The sequence below is a fragment of the Myotis yumanensis genome, unplaced genomic scaffold (genome assembly GCF_028538775.1).
Source record: "Myotis yumanensis isolate MYYU_CA2020_CCGP unplaced genomic scaffold, mMyoYum1.0.hap1 SCAF_3, whole genome shotgun sequence".
In the NCBI taxonomy this organism is placed as follows: Eukaryota; Metazoa; Chordata; class Mammalia; order Chiroptera; family Vespertilionidae; genus Myotis; species Myotis yumanensis.
This window is the reverse complement of record NW_027223754.1, coordinates 134,034,732-134,042,345: the sequence shown is the minus strand read 5'-3', so window position 1 is coordinate 134,042,345 and position 7,614 is coordinate 134,034,732. Positions and strand designations below refer to the sequence as shown.

General features: G+C 43.4%; 1 non-coding gene across 1 annotated transcript; it reads left to right on the top strand.

Moving 5' to 3' along the window:
- Nucleotides 1-7,331: 7,331 nt before the first annotated feature.
- On the top strand, nt 7,332-7,404 carry TRNAK-CUU (transfer RNA lysine (anticodon CUU)). Its single transcript has one exon. It is a non-coding gene; the product is annotated as a tRNA-Lys (tRNA).
- The last annotated feature ends 210 nt before the right edge of the window (nt 7,405-7,614 follow it).

Here is a 7,614-nt window from a genome sequence, read left to right as displayed (position 1 = left end):
GATATCAGGTCTTGGATTGAAATATGCATTTTGATAGCATCAGCATGTTCATTACTGGATTAAATAAAATTGCCTAAATCGCTTTGTTAATGAAAATAAAGATAAATAAAATGCCTAAAACTCTTTGTTAATGAAAAAGAAAAAAGAAAGAAGGGAAGAGATGTAAGAGAAGAAACAATAAAAGGAAACAAGGAAAGTGGTCTAGAATGGAATCTCTGGAGCATGTTAAAATATAGAAATGTGTTAACAAAATTCAGTTACGAAGAGAAGACGCCTGTAAAGTAAGAGGAAGAAAACCTTGCCTATAGTACTTTATGCTAAAACTGTTAATTGAGAAAAGAGAGAGCAGGATTTGTATTCATTTGTAACGTGGCTCTTCTAAGTAAAATGGTAATGATGAGATTCAGATTATATTCTGAAAAGAGAATGTGCACTATATTTTCATATTGAGAAATTACTTTCAGAGAAGAACTACAGGTTCTACCCTGCTGTGGTTTATATGCATCAGTGTTTTGGTAAGGCATTGTTTGTTCTCATGCTATTATTTCTATGTCATTATATAATTTAGCATGCTGTCTTATAAAAATGTCATCTGAATGCTGATTAATTTGTGAGCTTGGTGCTAAAAATGTGCTTGATATCCAATAACTTCAGAGAGGAAGTCAGTTGCCATAAAAGTTAATGAAGAGGACAAATGACATCATTATATAGCAGGTAGTTTATTTGAGGGATCACATACTACAGAATGTGAAAGATAATGCTGCACAAATAAAAATCAATATCAGAAGGAAAATAGATTAATCCTTTTAGATTTATTTGCTCCTAGAAAGAGCACATGAGCACACATGCACACACACACACACACACACACACACTCACATTGTGCAGAGACTGGTTTTAAAAAGTAGTTTGTTTCTAGTTCCCTGTAAGTCCTCTATAAAGTCTGCTAGAGGGAACACAGAGATAAACTACTTTTACTCCTTTCATTTTATTTAAAACTCAGGAAATATTGAACACTGAAGAGACTCTCAAAATAAGTTGATGGATGAGTCAAATATTGAGTGTCCAAATTCTAAAGTCAATATTTAACTTAAGCAACAATACATCTTAATATACTCCCTTAAGCAAGAAAGCAATATAATATATATATGATATCATATATCATTGTAAATATATCATAGATTTGATAGCATTACATTTTTTTAAAAATGATCCTGGCAGTTTCCATCTGAAAATTTCTTAATAGTGATAATTATTATTATAATTATAATTATTATTATATATAATATTTTAGTTTGTCTTATTTTTAAATACAGTGGGGCCTTGACTTACGAGTGTCCCAACTAATGAGTTTTTTGAGATACCAGCTGTCTCTCCGCCGATTTTTTGCATTGAGTTGACAGAGTAATTTGAGTTAACGAGCTCCTTAACGAGCTCGGTCTCGGAATGAATTAAACTCGTAAGTCAAGGCCCCACTGTATGTTCTTATTGATTTCATAGAGAAGAAGGGAGAGGGAGAGAGATAGAAACATCAGTGATAGCGAATCATTGATTAGTTGTCTCTTACTGGGGACTGAGCCTACAACCCGGACATGTGCCCTGACCTGGAATTGAACCGTGACCTCCTGGTTCACAGGTCAATGCTCAATCACTGAGCCACACTAGCCAAGCTAATTTGTCTTATTTTTTAAATGTTTTTTGATTTCTGATTCAAACTGCTTAGATTTTGTTTCTATAATCAACCACTAATTAATACATTAAAATGATCAAGTGGTTTTTGCTCTTTCTTTAAACATAATATTATGAACTTTGTGTGATTTTACTCTTACTGAATCATAAAAACAACGTTTCTACAGTAATATATCATGTTTTTACCCATAAATATGCTTTCTGTAGGTAGAAAAAGTGACTATGCACATCCACAGAAGGAAAAAAAAAAACAAAAAACCTTAAGATGCATACATTAAAAAAAAATCACGGGGTCCCATGATTAATATGTATTGGTTTCTTAGGGATATTATAACAAATTACCATAAACCTGGTGGCTTAAAACAACAGAAATTTATTCTCTCACAGTTCTGGATGCTAGCAGTCTGAACTCAAATTTTCCACAATGTTGGCTTCTTCAGGAGATTCTGAAGCAGAATCTATTCTACACCTGTCTCCTAGCTTCTGCTTGTTGACTGAAATTCCTGGTGTTTCTTGGCTTATAGATGCCTCACTTCAATCTCTGCTTCTATTGTCCCATGGCATGCTGCCTGTGTGTGTCACTCTGTGTTTCTTCTCTTTTTACAAATAACAGCAGTTATATTAATATAGGGTCTTCTTTAATCTAGTATACATCATTTTAACTTGGTTACATTTCAAAGAACTTCTTTTCAAATAAGGTCATATTCACAAGTTCCAGGTAGACATTAATTTTCAGAGGGGGGCACGTGCAGCTCAGTATAATCTATCTATCTATCTATATCTATATCTATCTATATCTATCTATCTATCTATCTATCTATCTATCTATATCTATCTATCTATATCTATCTATCTATCTATCTATCTATATCTATCTATCTATATCTATCTATCTATCTATCTATCTATCTATCTATATCTATCTATCTATATCTATATCTATCTATATCTATCTATCTATCTATCTATCTATCTATCTATATCTATCTATCTATATCTATCTATCTATCTATCTATCTATCTATCTATCTATCTATCATCTATCTATATATCTCCCTACTATGAAAATAGACCAAATGGCAGAACAATCCAACAACCCAACAACCGGTCGTTATGATGTGTGCTGACTACCAAGCGGCACACGAAGAACATGGCAGGCGTTGGCCGTGGCGGGTTGGTGGAGCAGGTGCACAGGGGCACCAGACCAAGGCAGGGCGCTAGTCGCTGTCATTGGGGCGAGCCTCTGGTGGTTACAGAAAATTCTTTGCTCCCTTTTGCTGCAGTCCCGCCCGGCACTCTCACCTGTTGCTGGCACCAGAGCCGCCGTTCACACCCGCTGCCGGCACCCAGCTCCAGCCCCCATCTCTTGGCATTGTCAGTGGGTGCGAGCGGCAGCTGCCAGGCCCAATCGCCCCTCAGGGCTTTTGCACCTTTCCCTGCTCCTGAGGGGCAATTGGGACCAGCAGCCACCTCTCACACCTGCTGCAGGCAACGGCCCCGCTCACATACGCTGCCAGCACTAGAGTCGCCACTCACACTCACTGCTGGCTGCCGGCCCTGATTGCCCCTCAGGGCTTCTCCACCTCCCCCTGTTCCTGAGGGGCGATCAGGGCAGTAACCGCCACTTGCCCTCGCTGCTGGTGCTGGCCCCAATTTCTCTGCACTGGGGGCTGCAGCAGGAGGGGCCAGGCAGGTGTGTGGGTGATGGGCCAAGACCTGCCCCTGTGCCCACCACAGCCTCACAGCCCACAGTTCCTTTCAAGGAGCACAAATTTGTGCACTGGACCTCTAGTCTATAAAAGGCTAATATGCAAATCAACCAAAAGGTAGAACGACCAGTTACTATAACACGCACTGACCACCAGGGAGCAGGTGCTCAATGCAGGAGCTGCCCCCTGGTGGCCAGTGTGCTCCTACAAGGGAAACACTGCTCAGCCAGAAGCCCTGAGCTGAGCTCACAGCTGGCGAGTGCAATGGTGGTGGTGGGAGCCTCTCCCACCTCTGCAGTAGTGCTAAGAAAGTCCAACTGCCAGCTTAGGCCCGCTCCCCGCTGGGAGCAGACCTAAGCTGTCAGTCAGACATCCCTCAAGGGCTCCTGGACTGTGAGAGGGCACAGGCCAGGCTGAGGGACACTCCCCCCAAGTGCACAAATTTTGTGCACTGGGCCTCTAGTATACAATTAGGCTCATGAAGTGGATGACCCACAGGCATTCACTGTAGAACTAGTTTTATTTACCTGTCCATATTAAATATATAGAATTCATTTAGCACTTTACTTTCTAGAAATATGAGAAACTAGAAATCTATTCAAAACTGGAAAATAAAAATGTGGAGTGCACTATTTATTCACACACCTTCAATTTATGGTTGAGTTAGCAATAAATGGAGGGTAATTCTCAGAGAACAGAATTATAAGAAACCATGACTCTGAAGAAGGCCATCCAGGACCAAAGCCAACAGCTGTCCTTAAGCATCTGTGTTGGGGTCCAACCCCAACAGGTCCAGGGATCCCCAAAGGTGTGGACGGAGTCAGCGAAGAATGAATGACATGGAAACTGGTTTCAGTTCATCAGCATAGCGAGGTTCTCCCTCCAGGATCTCAAGCCAGGAACTCCAGCCGAGTTCTGGTCAGGATCTCCAGCGAAGTTCTGGTGCCATTTTTTCTCGCTAGGTTCTCCAGCCAGGTTCTCCAGGTTCTCCAGCCAGGTTCAGTCACCAGGTTCTTTAGCCAGGTTCTATCCAGGTTCTTTTGCCATATTCTGTCTAGGTTCTCCAGTGAAGTTCTGTAGCCAGGTTCTGTCCAGGATCTTTTGCCATGTTCTCTGGCTAGCTTCTGGTTAGGAACTGATGAGGATCTGATGAGGATCTGATGAGGATCTGATGATTATTGTCTTGTTACATCCGTATTTATACCAGCCGATTTTAATCCTGTCAATTTCTATTACAAAGGTTAGGGCGTTTCTTATCTCCACTCCAGGGAGTAAAGATTATGTAGCTTAAGGGTGATTGTAGTTAAAGTGATTAACTACCCGCCTGGCACTTAGTTAAGAGGTTTTATCCCTCCTTAACTTCAGGGAAAAATCCCTACCTGGGAAAACAACCTTTCTCGGAGAGGTGACCTTGGTTAAAACACATAGTGCTAAAGGGAACAAACATATTAAGAACAGTATGCCATATACGCCAGGTCCCTTGAAACAGCAAGGATGGACCGGCTCCCGGCAAATTCCCCCTTTTTTATTTTTTAAATGATATCAGGGCCGTGCTTGATGGTGGTGTCTGTGTCCGGGGAGGAATCAGCTGTGCCCTCTGGGTCGGACGATATGGATGATACCAGGGAGGAGGAGGATGAGGAGGAGACGGAGGGTGGTGTGACATAAGGTCGGATTAGACTGTCTGGAATCCACACAGGTGAGTCTGCATCTTGTGGAAATATACAAGCATCTCCTCTCCCCCAGGTTAAAAGTACATCAGGTCCCTTCCAGGCTCCTGTAAGTAAGTCTTTCCATTTGACGAAATAAGTGAGTTTCTGCTAAATGAAAGTTTCTTTTGCTGATTTACTCAGAGTCCTTGGACTTGGCTGAGAGAGTAGCTTCCAATTCTTGCTTTTCTACCATCTGTTGGGCCTCAGATGTTAACTTCTTCAGCTAATCCCATGGTGGCACCTCAGTCCCTTGCATAGCCTTTCTTTTCTTCTTTTTTCCGCTTTTCTGTTATCGGGGCAACTCTAAATCTTTGGAATGATGGGACAAGGAGCTTCTCTGGGTCCTTTGTGGTGACGCATGTAATGCATTTACTCAATCCAAAGCAGGCATTAAAAAGAAAAACCCCAAATGCTCTCTTATATCCATTTCAAGAGTAGGATTGGCGCTTTCCACTATTACCTGAGTCCTGATCTATCACCCCAGGGAGAGCTTTCCAATCCTGCACTTTTCCGGGGTGGAAAGGTTGCAGTGGGGTTAAGGATAAGGCTCTTGAGCCTACCTTCTCCCATGCCTCTACATTTACCTTTCCGGCACCTTTCCTTCCTCAGAAAAGCATGGACATACTTCTTGTATAAAACATTCCGTCTGACTGGGAGTAATCTTAACTCCTCTGCTAGCAAGCATATGTGTTAAAAGATCAATACAGAGTCTTTTTTTCTTTAGACTCAGTATGGCACATCTTCTTAATCTAAAGATCAATACAGAGTCTTCTTTCTTTGGACTCAGTATGGCACATCTTCTCAATCTAAGTTCTGTACTATCCACCTTCTTACCCTACTTATCCTCTATAGGGGGGCCTGTAGCACCCTGGTGGAGTCCTATCCGTCCCGAATGTGGGGGTTCTCAATGGGGGTGAGGGGCTTACCTAGGGGAATCCTGTTCCAGGGGTTCCCAAAGGTGTGGACGGAGTCGGTGAAGACTATCCACCCTCTTTCTACGGTGGAGTCCTATCAGTCCCGAGAGTGGGGCTTACCTAAGGGAATGGGGGGCTTACCTAAGGGTCCCTGTTCGGGCGCCAATTGTTGGGGTCCAACCCCATCGGGTCCAGGGATCCCCAAAGGTGTGGACGGAGTCGGCGAAGAAGGAATGGCACGGGGTCAGCGTTCAGTTGATCAGCATAGCGAGATTCTCCCTCCAGGATCTCCAGGGAAGTTCTGGTCAGGATCTCCAGAGAAGTTCTGGTTAGGAACTCCAACCAAGTTCTGGTCAGGATCTCCAACCAAGTTCTGGTGCCATGTTCTCTTGCTAGGTTCTCCAGCCAGGTTCTCCAGGTTCTCCAGCCAGGTTCTCTGGCCAGGTTCTAGCCCGGATCTCCAGTCAGGTTCTGTCGCCAGGTTCTATCCAGTTTCTCCTGCCATGTTCTATCTAGGTTCTCCAGTGAAGTTCTGTAGCCAGGTTCTGTCCAGGATCTTTTGCCATGTTCTCTGGCTAGGTTCTGGCTAGGTTCTGGTTAGGATCTGACGAGGAGCTGATGAGGAGCTGATGAGGAGCTGATGAGGATCTGATGTTTATTGTCTTGTTACATCCATATTTATACCAGCCGATTTTAATCCTGTCAATTTCTATTACAAAGGTTAGGGCGTTTCTTATCTCCATTCCAGGGAGTAAAGATTATGTAGCTTAACTACCCGCCTGGCACTTAATTAAGGGGTTGTATCCCCTCCCTAACCTCAGGGAAAGATCCCTACCTGGGAAAACAACCTTTCTCGGAGAGGTGACCTTGGTTAAAACACATAGCGCCAAGAAGGTGAGCAAACATATTAAGAACAGTATGCCATATATGCCAGGTCCCTTGAAACAGCAAGGATGGACCGGCTCCCGGCCCATGTTCAACAAACCCTAGAGACGTCAGCCCAGAGAACAGAGCTTTTGGCAGTCATTTATGCCTTTGAACAATTGCAACAGGTTCCCTTTAACTTGTACACTGACTCTCAATATATAGTTAAATTATTTCCTCATATTGAGACGGCCTCTCTCCCACAAGGAAGAACAGCCATTTTCTCTTTGTTAACTCAGCTACAAACTTACATTCATAAACGAGAAAAGGCTTTCTATATTGGACATATTAGAGCTCATTCCTGCCTACCAGGACCCTTAAGCGAAGGAAATTATCAGGCGGATCTACTAACTCGCCCAGTAGTTTGTACAGCTCTAGAAGAAGCCCGGCTAGCTCAGTCGGTAGAGCATGGGACTCTTAATCCCAGGGTCGTGGGTTCGTGCCCCACGTTGGGCGCCAATTGTTGGGGTCCAACCCCAACAGGCCCAGGGATCCCCAAAGGTGTGGACGGAGTCAGCGAAGAATGAATGACATGGAAACTGGTTTCAGTTCATCAGCATAGCGAGGTTCTCCCTCCAGGATCTCAAGCCAGGAACTCCAGCCGAGTTCTGGTCAGGATCTCCAGCGAAGTTCTGGTGCCATTTTTTCTCGCTAGGTTCTCCAGCC